Below are 20437 nucleotides of genomic sequence, written 5' to 3'. Positions count from 1 at the left end.
TTTTTGGTATTTATTTATGGAAATAAAACAGTAATATATCTTGATTAGGTAAGTATTAATTCAACCCGTTGAGACAATACATGTTAGAATCAACTTTGGCAGCGATTACAGCTATGAGTCTTTCTGGATAAATCTCTAAGAGCTTTGCACACCTGGATTGTACAATATTTTCCTATTATTCTTTAAAACGTTCTTCAAGCTCTGTCAAGTTGGTTGTTGATCATTGCTAGAATGCCCTTTTCAAGTCTTGTCATAGATTTAAGTGAAAACTGTAACTAGGCCACACAGGAACACTCAATGTTGTCTTGGTAAGAAACTCCAGTGTATATTTGGCCTTGTGTTTGAAGTAATTGTCCTGCTGAAAGGTGAATGTCTCCCAGTGTCTGTTGGAAAGCAGACTGAACCAAGTTTTCCTCTAGGATTTTGACTGTGCTTAGCTCAATTCCTTTTCTTTTTATCCTAAAGATCTCCCTTGCCGATGACAGGCATACCCATAACATGATGCAGCCACCACCATGTTTGAAAATATGAAGAGTGGTACTCAGTGATGTGTAGGCCTCCTGTAGCTCAGTTGGTAGAGCATGGCGCTTGCAATGCCAGGGTTGTGGGTTTCCCACAGGGGGCCAGTATGAAAAATGTATGCACTCACTAACTGTAAGTCGCTCTGGATAAGAGCGTCTGCTAAATGACTATAAAATGTTTTTTTTTTAAATGTGTTGCGTTGGTTTTGCCCCAAAGGTAACGCTTTGTATTCAGGACAAAAAGCTAATTTCTTTGCCACATTTTTTTGCACTATTACTTTATTGCAAACAGGATACATGTTTTGGAATATTTTTATTCTGTACAGGCTTCCTTTTCACTCTGTCATGTATGTTAGTATTGTGGAGTAACGACAATGTTGTTGATCCATCCTCTGTTATCTCCTATCACAGCCATTAAACTTTCATCAAATACAACTTGTGACTCTAAGATGGTAACTCAGCGCAAATGCACGTGACAATGGAATCTCAATAAGGAAACAGTCGGTGGTTGTATTTGATTAACGTTTATTGAAAATGTATGGCTTTCAGCAAACAAAGAAAGGCATGTAACTACAAAGGACAAACATAGGTACAAGGTTAGCGTTTCATAATGTTACATTTTTGGAAGTATTGATCTTGGGCGAATCAAGTAGTCAGAGCTGAATTCCACAAAGCCTGATCTCAGCTCCACTCCATTGGAGGAGTTCATCAAAAATAGTTTAGTCAGCTAGAGCAACCCCAGAGCAAGTCCCTGTAGTCTCTTTAATTCTAAGGTAAATCAAATATCTTACAAGGACTTCCTCATATCCTCTTTGACAAAATGTTCCATCTCTGCTCTCTGTTTATATAAGCTGATCACCCCTCTCAGTACAATAGGCCTAGGATAAAATTGAAATTTATTATTTCCGTCCTCTGCGGACCCACCCGGACTTCCCCGCCCACCTGCAACAGCTGACGTGAGTAATAACAGAGGGGATTCGATTAATCTCGCCCGGGCGCCCGTGTAGGCGTGTTTTTCTCCGGCTGAAAGTTGGTTGCATTCGATATGGAACCAGGTTGCCTCACGGGCTTGAGCCAGGTACCCCGCTCTGTCCGACAGCTCAAAACAAAAGTCATATATGTTTCTGAACGCTGGACCATGCTGCCTTGTTGACAACATAACCAAGCGGCGCAGATTGCTCCTCGATTTGAGTTGTGCGCTCATCCCTCACCGACTTCTCCCGGTCACGTGATATGCCAGAGGCTGGTTCAACCCGGGCCAGCTTAATAGAACTCTGCCATAGATGCAGCGGAGCGGAGGAGGAGTCAAATGAAGAGAAGTCACCTTGCTGAACACAGTAGCCTAACAACTGATACAGGAAAAACCGTGACATTTGCGTGTTGGAAGAGGCTGCGAAATTATGAATTCTTCGAAAAGGAGTGAAAGTGACTGGCAAGGCCTGGTGAGCGAGGTGAGTGCGCTGCAAAAGCCCTGTGACAATCGGTTGCGTGAGCCATCAGTGATGCTTAGCATATAGAATTGGGTTGCCATATGGAAAGAAAAATTAAATGTCTACTTCGAGATACGTATTTTGTTACTATTATCTAGCCTATTTTAATAATTATTTGGTTGTGTGTGTGTGTGTCAATATAGCCTGTCACAACGTATTTTTAACACAATAATCCTCAATCAAATCAAGCTTTATTTATACAGCACATTTCAAACATGGAATGTAACACAATGTGCTTCACTGGAAAAAACAATTAAAATAAAAACTGAAATATTTACTACACAACAAAGATGAGAGGATAAAAAACAAAACAATAACAATAAAAACGGAATTACTTAAAAGCACCCAAAGGTAAAGCAAAGCTAAAAAGTTGTGTTTTAAGATGTTTTAAAAATGTCCACATTTCAGCACCCCTCAGGTTCACTAGCAGGCTATTCCAGGGGATGAGTACATAGTAACTAAAGGCTGCCTCTCCATGCCTCTTGGTCCTAGGCTCTGGGATAGTTAAAAGGCTAGTTCCAGAGGACCGGAGGGACCTACTGGGTACATACACTATAAATACAAAAGAATGTGTAAACCCCTTCAAATGAGTGGATTTAGCGATTTCAACCACACCCGTTGCTGACAGCTGTATAAAATCGAGCACACAGCCATGAAATTCCATAGACAAATATTGGCAGTAGAATGGCCTTACTGAAGAGCTCAGTGACTTTCAACGTGGCACCGTCATAAGATTCCACCTTACCAACAAGTCAGTTCGTCAAATGTCTGCCCTGCTAGAGCTGCCCCGGTCAACTGTAAGTGCTGTTATTGTGAAGTGGAAACATCTAGGAGCAACAACGGCTCAGCCGCGAAGTGGTAGGCTACACAAGCTCACAGAACGGGACCGCCGAGTGTTGAAGCGCATAAAAATCGTCTCTTCTCGGTTGCAACACTCACTACAGAGTTCCAAACTGCCTCTGGAAGCAACGTCAGCACAATAACTGTTCGTCGGGAGCTTCATGAAGTGGGTTTCCATAGCCGAGCAGCCATACACAAGCCTAAGTTCACCATGCGCAATGCCAAGTGTCGGCTGGAGTGGTGTAAAGCTCGCCGCCATTGGACTCTGGAGCAGTGAAGACGCGTTCTCTGGAGTGATGAATCACGCTTCACTGTCTGGCAGTCCGACGGACAAATCTGGGTTTGGCGGATGCCAGGAGAACGCTACCTGCCCGACTGCATAGTGCCAACTGTAAAGTTTGGTGGTGGAGGAGGAAAAGTGGCCTGGGACTGTTTTTCATGGTTTGGGCAGGCCCCTTAGTTCCAGTGAAGGGCAATCTTAAAGCTACAGCATACATTCTAGACAATTCTGTGCTTCCAACTGTGGCAACAGTTTGGGAAAGGCCTTTTCCTGTTTTAGCATGACATTGCCCCCGTGCACAAAGCGAGGTCCATACAGAAATTGTTTTTTGAGATCGGTGTGGAAGATTTTGACTGGCCTGCACAGAGCCCTGAACTCAACCCCATCGAACACTTTTGGGATGAATTGGAATGCAGACTGGTTTTTATCTTTATTGCCTGTGAATTAAAATGTGTGGCAATATTCTCTCTCTGTGCTTTGGCTCCAACATTAAGTACCTAGTTCTTGTCTTGATTTAGCTAGAGGAAGTTGTGTGCCATCCAAATATTGAAATCACTAATACAGTCTAATAATTTATCTGTGGAGCTAAAATAAAAATACGAATGGAGGGTTGGAGATTGGCCTAAAATTGCTATGAGCTGAAGAATCTAGATTACTTTTCTTCAGAAGGGGTTTCACCATAGCAGTTTTTAGTGCAGTGGGGAAAGTGCCTGTAAATAGTGAGTGATTAACAATAGCTTGCACTTCTTCTTCAGATATGCAATTTAAAACTGTTTTGAAGAAGGTGGTGGGGATAGGATCAAGAAGGCAGGTAGAAAGCTTAAGTTGTGATATCACTTTCCTGAGCATGCCTGTGTCACCAGGGAAAATACATCCATAGTACCTTTAAGTGGTGGGCTAGGGCACATATCATCAAACTTCTCATCAGGTCTTGGTTGACTGATACCCAGCCTAATGTTTGTTATCTTATCTCTGAAATATGCCGCAAACTCATCACATTTAGATGTGGAGGAAAGTTCACATAGGTTTGCGGGTGCAGGATTTGTCATGCTATCAATGGTCGAGAAGAGCACTCTCAAATTATTCTGATTATTAGTGATCAAGTTAGAAAAATTAGCCCGTCTGGCATTTCTAATTGCCTTGTTATATATGCCAAGTTGCTCTCTCAGAATATATATGCTAAGTTTCTCTCTCCATGACGCAATTGGTAGCCCACCTGTACCATCCAAAACAATCTCTTTATTCGTACTGTGCTAGAAATTCACTATAGCACCCTCACTCTTCAGCATCCCTTACAGAAGTATTTTGTTTTAACCTAGGTCTACATTATTTTCATAAGGGCAGCATTTGACAGCCTTTTAATTGACCTGCAAAAATGTGAGCTTTGCTCTTGGAGAGTCTAATCTTGATAGCCTATATTTTCCATCAAGCTTCATATGCCTTTAAATCTTGCCTCCTTCAATAGATCTTTGTTTTGGTGCTTTAAAAAAAATAGTTCATATAGTGCAATGTTTGTTTGTGTGAAACTGCAGAGCAGATGCCCCAAATTGTAGCTCATTAATTGGTACAAATGCCAGAAAGCGCCACAAGACAACATAGGCTACAGTAGGGAAGGCTATAATGATACAAGGACTTTCATTTGTTGTCTGGTTATAACAATTACTATATATTAATGGACAAAGCCATCGATCACGTGACACCATTCCTTCCTATGTGAAGACTCAATAGAGTGGTGAGGAGGAGGAGTCTACTGTGTCCGGAATCGACTTCACCATTCATTTTCTGTATGCAGGGTTCACTCAAACATAATTTTAAACTTTTGTTTTAATATCGACAGTTACAGCTGATGTCGGTGTAAAAAAGGGCAGACCCGTCAATCAGCAATCATTCCACCCAATCACGGCAATTGGACACATTCCAGGGCTCCGACCCGCACACCTCAAATCAGAGCATGTTTACCTGCCGTCTCGAGAAGATGCAAGTTGTGTAGTGACGGACTCTGCTGTTTTCTTTCTTAAAGTGTTGTGCGTCTATCGAACATAACCACAATTCAATAAAATAACTTATATAAAGAACTTTAATGGAATCAGCTGTGTCTGTGTGTGCATGTGGTGGTGACCAAGTGTTCAGTATGGACCTCAACATTGTGTTCTGGCCGGACAGCACTATAGTGGGCAGAACCAAAACTAATCAGCATTAAGTATATAGCGGGTTAGGGCATATCCAGCCAACCGCTTAGACGAGCTCTAGCTAGCCGTTTTTTTCATGGTCCTAGTTCTCGCTGGATTTAGCAACCAACTGTTTTTTACAGTCGATTGTATATACATTCGCTCTCCTTTAATGTCATCTGATTTATTCGTTTCAGTCTCTGAATTATTTAATAAAACTTTTCACTTCCAGCTCCTGATATTAGGGCATAAAAATTTATCCTAAATTAGCCTACTGCGCATGGGCGCACTAGGCCCAAGCTCGTTTTCCCGAGCTAAACTGGCTGGGTAGCTAAACTATGCTAGTTTCCATCCTCATTGCCAAACTTCATAAGTAATGCACCCTCAACTTCAAAACTGCTAGTTATACAATCATGTAACTAAGAAAAATCTGACTTTATTAATATGAGTAATCCAGGAATGTCACAAGTTAATTGACACGAGAACCCTCGAGCTGCTATTTTCTCGAGTTGTCTGCGGAGCTCCTCCTCAACACTCTATTCATAGGTTGCACCTCCGTCACTCGGTCGTGTCATGCCATTGTTATGAACGTTCTCAAGGTGCCCAAAAGTGGTGATAAACCCAGTCGTTCTGGACAGATGTTAACTACTGTTTCATCTAAATTACACTATAGTGCCTGGAAATACGATGACATTGCTTAAGTAGTCAAACATTTTTGCAGGAAACAACTTTGCCAGCATTATCATGTCGTCAAATTTACTCACCATGTACGCCGGTTGACCGCTGATGAGACGGGGGAGAGGGGTGGGCCTGGAAACAGGAGACAAAGAGCTGTGAGACATGGGTTTGATTCTAGACACATGAAAAGTGGGATGTATACGGAGGGTACGGGGCAACAGAAGACGAACAGCAGAGGGGCTAATGATCTTGGAGATGGGGAACGAGCCAATCAACCGGTGGGAAAGTTTGCGGGACTCCACCCAGAGGGGCTGATCTCGGGTGGACAGCCATACCTTCTGCACGAGACGAGACCAGGGAGCCGGGGTCTGGTGGCTGTCCGCTTGTCGTCGATACCTGGAGGTGGTCTTGAGAAGAGCCGACCGGGCTCTCCTCCAGGTACGACGACAGTGGTGGACAAACATCTGGGCCGAGGGTGTGCCGACCTCTTCCTCTTGCTCCGGGAACAGGCAGAGGTTGGAGGAGATCAGCCGGAGCTTGCCGAGAAGTCTTGTTCTGCGCACAGATCGTGCCGGTGGCGGCGAACGCGGAGACGTCAGGAACCATGGTAGGCCACCAAAAGCGTTGTCGCACAAAGGCAGGGTCCGACAGGAGCCCGGGTGGCAGGCAAGCCTGGAGCAGTGGGCCCACTCCAGGACCGCGGAGCGGACAGCGTCAGGAACAAACATCCGGTTATCTGGGCCCCCCCCCCCCCCCCCCCCGGGGTTCGGCTGGGAACGCTGCGCCTCCCGGACCTGCTTCCCTATTCCCCAACTGAGTGCCGTCGCCAAGCATGAGGTGGGAAGGATGGTCTCGGATTCCAGGGGTTTAGCCACGGGGCTATAGTGGCGTGACAGCACATCTGGCTTGACATTCTTGGATCCTGGGCGGTATGAGCGGGAGAAGTTGAACCGGGTGAAAAGTGATGTGTATTTTTAATGGATTATCAGATGAAATTGAGTTAATCATGAACATATAGTTAACATTCTTTGTGGCTAACTGAATTGGGCCGTTTTGTTTTTGTCTCTCTCTTCAAACACAGTGAAGGGAGCGGCACCAGGGTTCAATAGAGTTTGGGCTAGACCTTTGTCTCCTTGGTATCTTCTTGATTGATTACAGCTTGAGGGGGTGAGGTTTGTGTGATTTAGGGCCTGTCATGTTTAAGCTAAACATGAGTGTGTGTGCAAGACAGGGGAGCGGGTGATTGGTTGGAGTAATAGTTCAGCCGTCCTCAGGGACAAAGGAAGTGGGCGGAGCAATAAAAGAGCGGGAAAACTGAAGAGGACTATATAAGATGGAGGGAGACCTTAAGAATGGGTGCCCCTCTGCAGACGGGTATCGGCTTTGTTGAAAACTTTAATAAAGTCATTTCTTGATGCAACAAAAACTCTGTAAGACCTTATTTGTAATAAAGTATGGTGGTTATTTTCCACAACAAAAGCAGGGCCCAACTCGCTTGCCTGGAATTGAGACGCTTGGCGGTGCGTAGATATTCCAAGTTCTTGTGGTCTGTCCACACAATGAACGGATGTTCCGCCCCCTCCAGCCAGTGCCTCCACTCCTCCAACGGCATCTTCACCGCGAGAAGCTCACGATTACCCACATCATAATTCCTCTCCGTAGTGTTGAGGCGATGGGAGAAGAAGGCGCAGGGATGTAACTTGAGGTCCAGGGCCGAATGTTGGGACAGGACTGCCCCCACTCCGAAATCCGAAGCATCGGCCTCCACCATGAACTGGCGGTACGGATCAGGATGAACCAAGATGGGCGCAGTGGTGAAACAGTGTTTGAGGTCCCAGAATGCCCGTTCAGCAGCTGGGGACCATGTGCCAGGGTGCTGTAACCCCGGATAAAATGGCAATAAAAGTTGGCGAATCCCAGGAAACGTTGCAGCTGCACTCTGGACGTAGGCTGGGGCCAATCCACCACCGCTCTCACCTTCCCGGGATCCATCTGTACACTCCCTGCAGCGATGATGTAGCCCAGGAAGGGGATGGTGGAATTCGCATTTCTCCGCTTTAACAAAAAGCTGGTTCTCCAGGAGGCGTTGTAGGACCTGTCGGACGTGGAGCACGTGTTCTTTGGTGGAGCAGGAGAAAACGAGGATGTCGTCGAGGTAGACTAAGACGAACCGGTTCAACATGTTGCGGAGAACATCATTAACCAGGGCCTGGAACAAAGCTGGAGCATTGGTAAGGCCAAATGGCATGACCAGATATTCATAGTGACCGCAGGCCGTGTTGAAGGCAGTCTTCCATTCATCCCCCTCCCATATCTGCTACAGGTGGTAGGCGTTCCGTAGATCCAGCTTGGAGAACACGTTGGCCCCCTGGAGCGGCTCGAAGGCCGAGGAGATGAGTGGTAGCAGGTAGCGGTTCTTCACCGTGATGTCGTTGAGGCCCCGGTAGTCGATGCACGGGCGCAGGGTTTTGTCCTTCTTCTCCACAAAGAAGAACCCTGCGCCAGTGGAGGAGGCAGAAGGATGGATGAACCCGGCAGCTAGGGAGTCCTCAATGTAGGTCTCCATAGCCTTTGTCTCCAGACACGACAGTGAGTACAGACGTCCCCGCGGCAGAGTGGTGCCTGGGAGAAGGTCTATTCCACAGTCGTAGGGTCGGTGCAGCGGAATCGAAGTGGCCCGGGCCTTACTGAACACCTCCCGGAGGTCCTGGTACTCCACGGGAATGGTGGAGAGGTCCGAGGCAACTTCAGAGCCCCCAGGAAGACGTCCCGGGGCAGACTGCGCTGACTTCAGGCAATGAGCGTGGCAGAACGGGCTCCAGCCCATGATGGCACCAGTAGACCAGTCAATAAAGGGGTTGTGTCGCTGGAGACAAGAGAAACCCAATACCACGGGAACCTGAGGAGACTTAATTAGCAGGAATTGGATTGTCTCGCTGTGGTTCCCTGATACTCATAGGTTGATGGGGGTGGTATTGTGGGTGACCCGGCCTATAGAGCGCCCGTCCAGCACTCTAAAGTCAATGGGAATGGAGAGGGGCTGAGTGGGGATGCCCAGCTCGGACGCCAGGGTAGCATCCATAAAGCACTCATCGGCACCAGAGTCAATGAGTACCCGGAGAAATTTCGACTGGGCATCCATGAAAGGGGGTGCAAGTAAGGGAAGAGGAAAAGTTCACCGTATGGCCCACCAGAGTCCTCGCTCCTACCGGTGAACCTGGTTTTTAGTGGACACAAAATGACCAGTAGTCCCACAATACAGGCAACTCTTCGTGTGAAGCCTGTATTGCAGTTCGGCTGGAGACAGCCTACCTCTGCCTAGTTGCATCGGCTCGGGATGAGGTGAATCTGCAGACTTCTGAGTTTTTCAGGGGAACTCGGGTAGCCTTGGGTTCTCTCGGCAACGGAGCCATCAGGGACTTCCGGGATGCCTCTGATCCCATCGATCCGAATGGTCAAGGTGATGAGCGAGTCAATATCCGTCGGTAGTTCCCGGGCTGCAAGCTCGTCCTTTACTTCCTCCGATACTCCGTGCAGGAACGTGTCGAACAACTGTTGTTCCCACACTCCCGTAGCCCAGGCGAGAGCCCTCCCGGACATCAGCGTGATGAGGTACGCTATCTTAGAGCGGTCCGAGGGGAAGGATGTGGGCTGCAGCTCGATGATGAGCGAACACTGAGCGAGAAATGCCCGACAGGTTCCCGACTCTCCAGCGACGCGTTCCGGGGGAGGTAAGCGGGGTTCTCGGGAAACCGAGGTGGGTCGCGCTGCTAACAGCTGGGTTACTGAGGGGCTGGGAGGTTACCGTCGTGGTAGGCTGCCTAAAAGACAACCCGCAGAATTGCTCCAGCAATGTGTTAAACGCTCGGTCATGGCGTTCGGCCAAGGTCTGGAACCCTTCCATGAGACCACGAAGCAACTCCTCGTTGCTTCCAATGGTGGCTCCTTGGGAGGAGATGGCGTTGCGGAGCTGGTCCGAGTCTGATTGGTCAGTCATGGCCAGTTCGTACTATCACGTGTCGGGAGAAGACCCAGATGCAGACAGTGTCGAAGTAACAAAAGTTTATTACAAAAACAGGGGGCAGGCAAACGACAGGTCAAGGGCAGGCAGAGGTCAGTAATCCAAATCACAGTCCAAAAGGTACAGAACGGCAGGCAGTCTCAGGGTCAGGGCAGGCAGAGGGCAATAATCCAGGGTGGTGTGACAAGGTACAGAATGGCAGGCAGGCTCAGGGTCAGGGCAGGCAGAATGGTCAAAACCGGGATAACTAGAAAACAAGAACTTGAGAAAGACAGGAGCAAGGGGGAAAACGCTGGTAGGCTTGATGAAACAAAACGGACTGGCAACAGACAGAGAACACAGGTATAAATACACTGGGGATAATGGGGAAGATGGGCGACACCTGGAAGGAGGTGGAGATGATCACAAAGACCGGTGAAACAGATCAGGGTGTGACACTTGGCAATGTTTTCATTAATAGCCCATTTTTTACTAAAGTTAGTCAAAAATAGCTAGCAATGCGAACGTGAGCTAGCTAAAATCCGGTGCCCTCAATCTTAGCTAGCTAGCTAACGTTATACTGCATCTAAAGTCAATCTGGCAACATCAAAATGATGACAAAAGGTTTTCCTACTAATTATTTGCCTCCTTCTGAATGTCATTGTATTTCCATGCCACTATAATGCACTTTTGATGCAATCTTCATCAGCGCACATTGACAATGCATTGAGTAGAATGCTCAGTCGGGCATCAGTCCTTAACGAACGTTCAAAACAACATTGTGAAGAAACATGCAACCCATGAATAGACGGGTTGGTTGTTTAGCAACAAAAATTATGCATGCGCACCGTGGGGCAAAACAGATGAGGTTGGCTTAGAATGTTGACAACATATATTTAGTCTCCAATGTTTATTGAAAACATAAATACATTTGCACAATGACCACTTAATTGTCTCTCAAATACATAGTTACAGCTGTTGGTTAGCTAGCTAGCGAATTTGAGCCATATTAGCATTGACATGAAATCAGTCAAAACACCTCAAAACAAGACATGGTATCAATAACAAGCTGAAACAAGCCACTTAAGATTCCCCAATCTGGCCATCCAGAATCACAACAACAGCCACAAAGTAAAAATTGGCTATATCGTAAAAATTAATGGAAACAACAATTTGCTTTTTGGTCTTCATTTAAGGTTGGGGTTAGGCATAAGGTTAGCAGTGTTGTTAAGGTTAGGTTTAAAATAAAATTTTAAGAAGATAAATTGTAAAAATAGGCAGGGTTTATGACTTTGTGGCTGTGGTAACTAGTGACGACCAGGTACAACTCAGATTATAGTGTTTTTTTTTTCTCAAAGTTGCCAGGATGTCACGTGTCCTATTTATATCAGTACCCTCATAACAACCTAATTATTACTAAACTTCTATTCGATTAAATAAGCCACACGTAGCAAATAATCCCCAAAAAAATTCGACACTCTCATTGACCTCTACAAAAACTCCTCGCTTGTTGAGCGGAAAAAAATTAAAACACCACCTGCTGGAGAAGACAGATTTTGGGCCCAGTTATCCCTCTCGCTTTGCTTGCCTCTTCCTGTCTAGCAACTCCAGGAAGTGACATTGCAGGCTAGCTCAGTGCTGCCCCCTCTCATTGAGTAAGAGCCAATTATGCTTGATCGGAAAATGTGGTCGGAGGCTCCGTATGGAGGGTGTGTCGTAATTGCGGAGCCTCCGGAGGCATGCAGAGACCAAATTGAGCTCCGTACCGCATCGCTGTGCGCCTCCCAAATGTTGTAACAATGCGGAGAGCTCCGCATTGACATGATTGGTTGACAGTAGGTTGGGGCGGGAGGTCCTGTATAAACACAAACTAACTTCCTTGACAATTTCCTTCACAACAGCTCTGCTCAACAGTTCTGCGCTGCGCCGCAAAGTGCAAGAAGTATGAATGTCCTGACTTCTGCACAGGCCGTATCACTGTAAATGCTGCATGGCCAATGTTGGATTGACCATGCAGCGCCTTTAACTCAAGTTGAAGGCCGACCAGGGTACTGCAGGCTGCCATTAGCAACCACATTTTTTAAATTTATTTTATTTCACCTTTATTTAACCAGGTAAGCCAGTTGAGAACAAGTTCTCATTTACAACTGTGACCTGGCCAGGATAAAGCAAAGCAGTGCGATAAAAACAACAACAACACAGTTAGTGGGGAAAAAAAGTATTTAGTCAGCCACCAATTGTGCAAGTTCTCCCACTTAAAAAGATGATAGAGGCCTGTAATTTTCATCATAGGTACACGTCAACTATGACAGACAAAATGAAAAAAAAAAATCCAGAAAATCACATTGTAGGATTTGGTGGAGCAAATTATGGTGGAAAATAAGCATTTGGTCAATAACAAAAGTTTCTCAATACTTTGTTATATACCCTTTGTTGGCAATGACACCGGTCAAACGTTTTCTGTAAGTCTTCACAAGGTTTTCACACACTGTTGCTGGTATTTTGGCCCATTCCTCCATGCAGATCTCCTCTAGAGCAGTGATGTTTTGGGGCTGTCGCTGGGCAACACGGACTTTCAACTCCCTCCAAAGATTTTCTATGGGGTTGAGATCTGGAGACTGGCTAGGCCACTCCAGGACCTTGAAATGCTTCTTACGAAGCCACTCCGTTGCCCGGGCGGTGTGTTTGGGATCATTGTCATGCTGAAAGACCCAGCCACGTTTCATCTTCAATGCCCTTGCTGATGGAAGGAGGTTTTCACTCAAAATCTCACGATACATGGCCCCATTCATTCTTTCCTTTACACGGATCAGTCGTCCTGGTCCCTTTGCAGAAAAACAGCCCCAAAGCATGATGTTTCCACCCCCATGCTTCACAGTAGGTATGGTGTTCTTTGGATGCAACTCAGCATTCTTTGTCCTCCAAACACGACGAGTTGAGTTTTTACCAAAAAGTTATATTTTGGTTTCATCTGACCATATGACATTCTCCCAATCCTCTTCTGGATCATCCAAATGCACTCTAGCAAACTTCAGACGGGCCTGGACATGTACTGGCTTAAGCAGGGGGACACGTCTGGCACTGCAGGATTTGAGTCCCTGGTGGCGTAGTGTGTTACTGATGGTAGGCTTTGTTACTTTGGTCCCTGCTCTCTGCAGGTCATTCACTAGGTCCCCCCGTGTGGTTCTAGGATTTTTGCTCACCGTTCTTGTGATCATTTTGACCCCACGGGGTGAGATCTTGCGTGGAGCCCCAGATCGAGGGAGATTATCAGTGGTCTTGTATGTCTTCCATTTCCTAATAATTGCTCCCACAGTTGATTTCTTCAAACCAAGCTGCTTACCTATTGCAGATTCAGTCTTCCCAGCCTGGTGCAGGTCTACAATTTTGTTTCTGGTGTCCTTAGACAGCTCTTTGGTCTTGGTCATAGTGGAGTTTGGAGTGTGACTGTTTGAGGTTGTGGACAGGTGTCTTTTATACTGATAACAAGTTCAAACAGGTGCCATTAATACAGGTAACGAGTGGAGGACAGAGGAGCCTCTTAAAGAAGAAGTTACAGGTCTGTGAGAGCCAGAAATCTTGCTTGTTTGTAGGTGACCAAATACTTATTTTCCACCATAATTTGCAAATAAATTCATTAAAAATCCTACAATGTGATTTTCTGGATTTTTTTTCCTCAATTTGTCTGTCATAGTTGACGTGTACCTATGATGAAAATTACAGGCCTCTCTCATCTTTTTAAGTGGGAGAACTTGCACAATTGGTGGCTGACTAAATACTTTTTTCCCCCACTGTATATATGGAATAAACAAAACGTACAGTCAATAACACAATAGAAAATCTATATACAGTGTGTTCAAATGTAGTAAGTTATGGAGGTAAGGTAATAAATAGGCCATAGTGCAAAATGGTTACAATTTCGTATAATACTGGAATGATAGATGTGCAAATAGAGATACTGGGGTGCAAATTAGCAAAATAAATAACAATATGGGGATGAGGTAGTTGGGTGGGCTAATTTCAGAAAGGCTGTGTACAGGTGCAGTGATCGGTAAGCTGCTCTGACAACTGACGCTTAAAGTTAGTGATGGAGAACTACTTCTGTGTGCGATTTTAAAAATATATCGGTTCAAGGATATACATCTGGTGTATTAGAAGCAATTATATTAAATTTTACACAGATTGACCACGACGATTGCTATTTTTCCAATTACTATAATGGGGATCCTGTTTTCTGCAAACAATGCCTGCAGTACCAGTCGGACTTGAACTTCCGTGGCTTCAAAGATAGGGTGCAGTCGTTCTCCCCGGGTTAGAATTAGAAAATGGCTCAATTTAATAATAATAATCTATAACCTTTAATCTTCCTACCCTTCCCCAACTAATTTGGTTGGGCTTCAGAATCAACACCCACTCAACGTATGCACAAAAAGTGTACCAATCACACAGTCATCCCTCAAACTTGGGGAACTTAGTGCTTGGTCAGAAGATATTGCAGGCTTGGACCACACCAGGTGTGATGGCTGAGGGAACACAGTTAGTCCATTCATTGAGAAGGCTGTGTCTTGTCCTTACTACGGATATTACACTTGGCTACTACTGGTTTTCTCTTCTATATCCTGTGCATAACTGAGTATGCCTGTTATCATGACTTCCTGTATGTGTGGGGAAGTTTGCACATTAATAGTCCACACAGTGTTTCTTATCTTCTCTCTTTACACACTGCATACTGTGCATAGCCAACTGTTTATTCTTTCATCAGTGCTGAACTGGCTGAGCTAGCAGCCACACTGGTGATAAGTCAAGTTACAGGTGATTTACCTGTTACTGTTAGCTGACGAGTGTTACAGTATATGAGATGTATTTTAGTCGATAATTGGGCTCATTTCTTGAACTTGTTTTTTCTGTACCAATTCATGACCTTAGAACCTTATAGTCCCATCTGACATTTTGGTAAAAAAATAATTATTCACATAGTTGCTCTTTTAGGTGGTCCTTTACATGTGAGATATGTACATTTACGATGAAAAACATTGAATCAGAAAGTTCTATCCGCGCAAACACCTTTTTACTTGGTGCTATAAGGTTCTATCTGAAATCACACAATGCTGGATTGTCAATAAAACACACAGTCCATTCAGAAAGTATTCAGACCCCTTGACTTATTTCCACATCTTGTTACGTTACAGCAATATCCTAAAATGGATTACATTTATTTATTTATTCATCAATCTACAACACACTACCCCATAACGGCAAAGTGAGAACAGGTTGTTAGAAATTTTAGCAAATGTATTAAAAAAAAATAATTACAAAAAATACCTTATTTACATAAGTATTCAGACCCTTTGCTATGAGACATGAAATTGAGCTCAGGTGCATCCTGTTTCCATTGATCATCCTTGAGCTGTCTCTACAACATGATTGGAGTGGTAAATTCAATTGATTTGACATGATTTGGAAAGGCACACACCTGTCTATATGAGGTCCAACGGTTGACAGTGCATGTCAGAGCAAAAACCAAGCCATGAGGTCGAATGAATTGTCCGTAGAGCTCCGAGACAGGATTGTGTCGAGGCACAGATCTAGGGAAGGGCACCAAAAAATGTCTGTAGCATTGAAGGTCCCCAAGAACACAGTGGCCTCCATCATTCTTAAATGGAAGAAGTTTGGAACCACCAAGACTCTTCCTAGAGCTGGCCGCCCTGCCAAACTGAGCAATCGGGGGAGAAGGGCCTTGGTCAGGGAGGTGACCAAGAACCCAATGGTCACTCTGACAGAGCTCTAGAGTTCCTCTGTGGAGATGGGAGAACCTTCCAGAAGGACAACCATCTCTGTAGCACTCCACCAATCAGGCCTTTATGGTAGAGTGGCCACACGGAAGCCACTCCTCAGTAAAAGGCACATGACAGCCCGCTTGGAGTTTGCCAAAAGGCACCTAAAGGACTCTCAGACCATGAGAAACAAGATTCTCTGGTCTGATGAAACCAAGATTGAACTCTTTGGCCTGAATGCCAAGCGTCACGTCTGGAGGAAACCTGGCACCATCCCTACGGTGAAGCATGGTGGTGGCGGCATCATGCTGTGAGGACGTTTTTCAGCGGCAGGGACTGTGAGACTAGTCAGGATTGAGGGAAAGATGAACGGAGCAAAGTACAGAGATCCTTGATGAAAACCTGCTCCAGAGTACTCAGGACCTCCTGATTCCTGCTTATAAGCAAAAACTAAAGCAGGAAGCACCAGTGACTCAGTTAATAAAAAAGTGGTCAGATGACGCAGATGCTAAGCTACAGGACTGTTTTGCTAGCACAGACTGGAACATGTTCCGGGATTCTTCAGATAGCATTGAGGAGTACACCACATCAGTCACTGGCTTCATCAATAAGTACATCGATGACGTCGTCCCCACAGTGACCGTAGGTACATACCCCAACCAGAAGCCATGGATTACAGGCAACATCCGCACTGAGCTAAAGGGTAGAGTTGCCGCTTTCAAGGAGCGGGACTCTAACCCGGACGCTTATAAGAAATCCCGCTATGCCCTCAGACAAACCATCAAACAGGCAAAGAGTCAATACAGGACTAAGATTGAATCGTACTACACCGGCTCTGACGCTCGTCGGATGTGGCAGGGCTTGAAAACTATTACAGACTACAAAGGGAAGCACAGCCGCGAGCTGCCCAGTGACACAAGCCTACCAGACGAGCTAAACCACTATGCTCAAATCGAGGCAAGCAACACTGAAGCATGCATGAGAGAACTAGCTGTTCCAGATGACTATGTGATCACGCTCTCCGTAGCCAATGTGAGTAAGACATTTAAGCAGGTCAACATTCACAAGGCCGCAGGGCCAGACGGATTATCAGGACGTGTACTCCGAGCATGTGCTGACCAACTGGCAAGTGTCTTCACTGACATTTTCAACATGTCCCTGACTGAGTCTGTAATACCAACATGTAGCTCAGCTGGTAGAGCACGGCGCTTGTAACGCCAAGGTAGTGGGTTCGATCCCCGGGACCACCCATACACAAAAATGTATGCACGCACGACTGTAAGTCGCTTTGGATAAAAGCGTCTGCTAAATGGCATATTATTTATATTATGTTTCAAGCAGACCACCATAGTCCCCGTGCCCAAGGACACTAAGATAACCTGCCTAAATGACTACCGACCCGTAGCCATGAAGTGCTTTGAAAGGCTGGTCATGGCTCACATCAACACCATTATCCCAGAAACCCTAGACCCACTCAAATTTGCATACCGCCCCAACAGATCCACAGATGATGCAATCTCTATTGCACTCCACACTGCCCTTTCCCATCTGGACAAGAGGAACACCCATGTGAGAATGCTATTCATTGACTACAGCTCAGCATTCAACACCATAGTGCCCTCAAAGCTCATCACTAAGCTAAGGATCCTGGGACTAAACCCCTCCCTCTGCAACTGGATCCTGGACTTCCTGACGGGCCGCCCCCAGGTGGTAAGGGTAGGTAACAACACATCTGCCACGCTGATCCTCAACACGGTGGCCCCTCGGGTGCGTGCTCAGTCCCCTCCTGTACTCCCTGTTCACCCATGACTGCATGGCCAGGCACGACTCCAATACCATCATTAAGTTTTCCGACGATACAACAGTGGTAGGCCTGATCACCGACAACGATGAGACAGCCTATAGGGAGGTCAGAGACCTGGCCGTGTGGTGCCAGAATAACAACCTCTCCCTCAACGTGACCAAGACAAAGGAGATGTTTGTGTACTACAGGGAAAAAAAAGAGGACTGAGCACGCCCCCATTCTCATCGACGGGGCTGTAGTGGAACAGGTTGAGAGCTTCAAGTTCCTTGGAGTCCACATCGCCAACAAACTATCATGGTCCAAACACACCAAGACAGTCGTGAAGAGGGCACGACAAAGCCTATTCCCCCTCAGGAGACTGAAAAGATTTGGCATGGGTCCTCAGATCCTCAAAAAGTTCTACAGCTGCACCATTGAGAGCATCCTGACTGGATGCATCACTGCCTGGTATGGCAACTGCTCGGCCTCCGACCGCAAGGCACTACAGAGGGTAGTGCGTACGGCCCAGTACATCACTGGGGCTAAGCTTCCTGCCATCCAGGACCTCTATACCAGGCGGTGTCAGAGGAAGGCCCTCAAAATTGTCAGACTCCAGCCACCCTAGTCATAGACTGTTCTCTCTGCTACCGCATGGCAAGCGGTACCGGACCGCCAAGTCTAGGTCCAAAAGGCTTCTCTACAGCTTCTACCCCCAAGCCATAAGACTCCTGAACAGCTAATCATGGCTACCCAGACTATTTGCACTGCCCCCCCACCCCCACCCCATTTTTTTTACGCTTCTGCTACTCTGTTAATTATTTATGCATAGTCACTTTAACTCTACCCACATGTACATATTAACTCTACTACCTCAACTACCTCAACTAGCCGGTGCCCCCGCATATTGACTCTGCACCGGTACCCCCCTGTATATAGCCTCCCTACTGTTATTTTCTTTTACTTCTGCTCTTCTTTTCTCAACACATTTTTGTTGTTATTGTTTTATTTTACTTTTTTATAAAAAAATTAATGCGTTGTTGTTTAAGGGCTGTAAGTAAGCATTTCACGGTAATGTCTACACCTGTTGTATTCGTCGCATGTGGCAAATAAAATTTGATTTGATTTGACCTCAGACTGGGGCGAAGGTTTATCTTCCAACAGGACAACGACCCTAAGCACACAGCCAAGACAGCGCAGGAGTGGCTTTGGGACAAGTCTCTGAATGTCCTTGAGTGGCCCAGCCAGAGCTCGGACTTTAACCCGATCTAACATCTCTGGAGAGACCTGAAAATAGCTGTGCAGCGACGCTCCCCATCCAACCTGACAGAGTTTGAGAGGATCTGCAGAGAAGAATGGGAGAAACTCCCCAAATACAGGTGTGCCAAGCTTGTAGCTTCATACCCAAGAAGACTCGAGGCTGTAATCGCTGCCAAAGGTGCTTCAACAAAGTACTGAGTAAAGGGTCTGAATACTTATGTAAATTAGATTTCAAATATATTTTTTAAATATAAATTAGCAAACATTTCTATAAACCTGTTTTTGCTTTGTCATTATGGGGTATTGTGTGTAGATTGATGAGAAAAAATAAATATTTTCATCCATTCTAGAATAAGGCAGTAACGTAACAAAATGTGAAAAAAGTCAAGGGGTTCTGAATACTTTCCGAATGCACTGTACTTGTATGTAAGGTGATATACTTATTGAGTCATGAAAGAGGAAGACATCACAAAACAGTTCTGAGATTTGGGACTTGAAAAATACTCTATCTCAAAACTATGCATTTTGCAGATAGAACCTTATAGTCTCAAGTCCTTGATTATTAATATCATAGGTTCTGGTCCTCCTTTAGAAATTATATAAACAAAATTAAATCACTTTTTCAGAAGAATAAGCTCTTTATGGTAACCCCCCCCCCCCCCCCCCCCCCAATACAGGTGCATTAGAGCATGTTTAAGGCCCTTAGAAGAGGCATTGCTGTTTTTGTCTTGTCCTATTTCAATACGAAAACCTCCATGGAAGAGGTATTTCACAGAAATTACAAACTTACCACATTTTATTACCAAGTTTACTGACTTTGGGTGTCAGAGACCAGAAAAATATATCAGTTTACTCATTCAGAGCTAAACTTTAGCAATGTTGCTAGTTATCCATAGGATAAGGTGTATTTATCATTTTAGGGAAATATCGCTTTAACAAATGTGTGATGAACATGAATTTGATGATGTGATTAGAAAGAAGGAAGGGTATTGTCTTTATTTAATCATTAAATGTCTGGTGTTTTCTATTGAAATAAGGTTAACTTTCTGGGCCAGATAGAACGTTATGGCTGAATCCTAAATGACATTTCAGAGGCATACGGTTCGGTCTGCGATTGCACCCCCGTAAAAAAAACGGATTTACGAATGTCTTAGGATTTTGATGCTCTGCACTTTGTGTACCTTTTTAAGGTTAGAACCTTGATGGGTTATGAAAGAAGAATTCACTACAAAACAGTTCTGAGATCTGGGATGTGAAAACTTTAATACTGAATATCTCAGAACTATGCTTTGCGCAGATAGAACATTATAGTCCCAAGGTCTCGAATTGTCAGTATAATGTGTATGCAAAAAATTGTGGTTTTCACCAAATCTTAAAAACTGCTACTTGGTCTTACATCAGAAGTATTTAATTCAGTTGTCTGCTGCAGACGGAATCTATGGGATACACAACTATAAAAGGTGAATTGCAATTCACTGGGAATTTCACTAAAAGATGTTGAAGCTAGTTGTCACAAGTACAGGTCCATAGAGTCATACAGGAAACGTATTACTTTCAACACATCAAACACGTAAGCCACTCTTCTGGGTAGCTCTTAACTCAACAAACTGTTCTTATGGAAATAAAAGCACATAGAATGTAAATTA

This window comes from Coregonus lavaretus, assembly GCF_964263955.1.
Source record: "Coregonus lavaretus genome assembly, chromosome: 39".
Lineage (NCBI taxonomy): Eukaryota > Metazoa > Chordata > Actinopteri > Salmoniformes > Salmonidae > Coregonus > Coregonus lavaretus.
Note: the sequence above shows the minus strand (reverse complement) of the source record.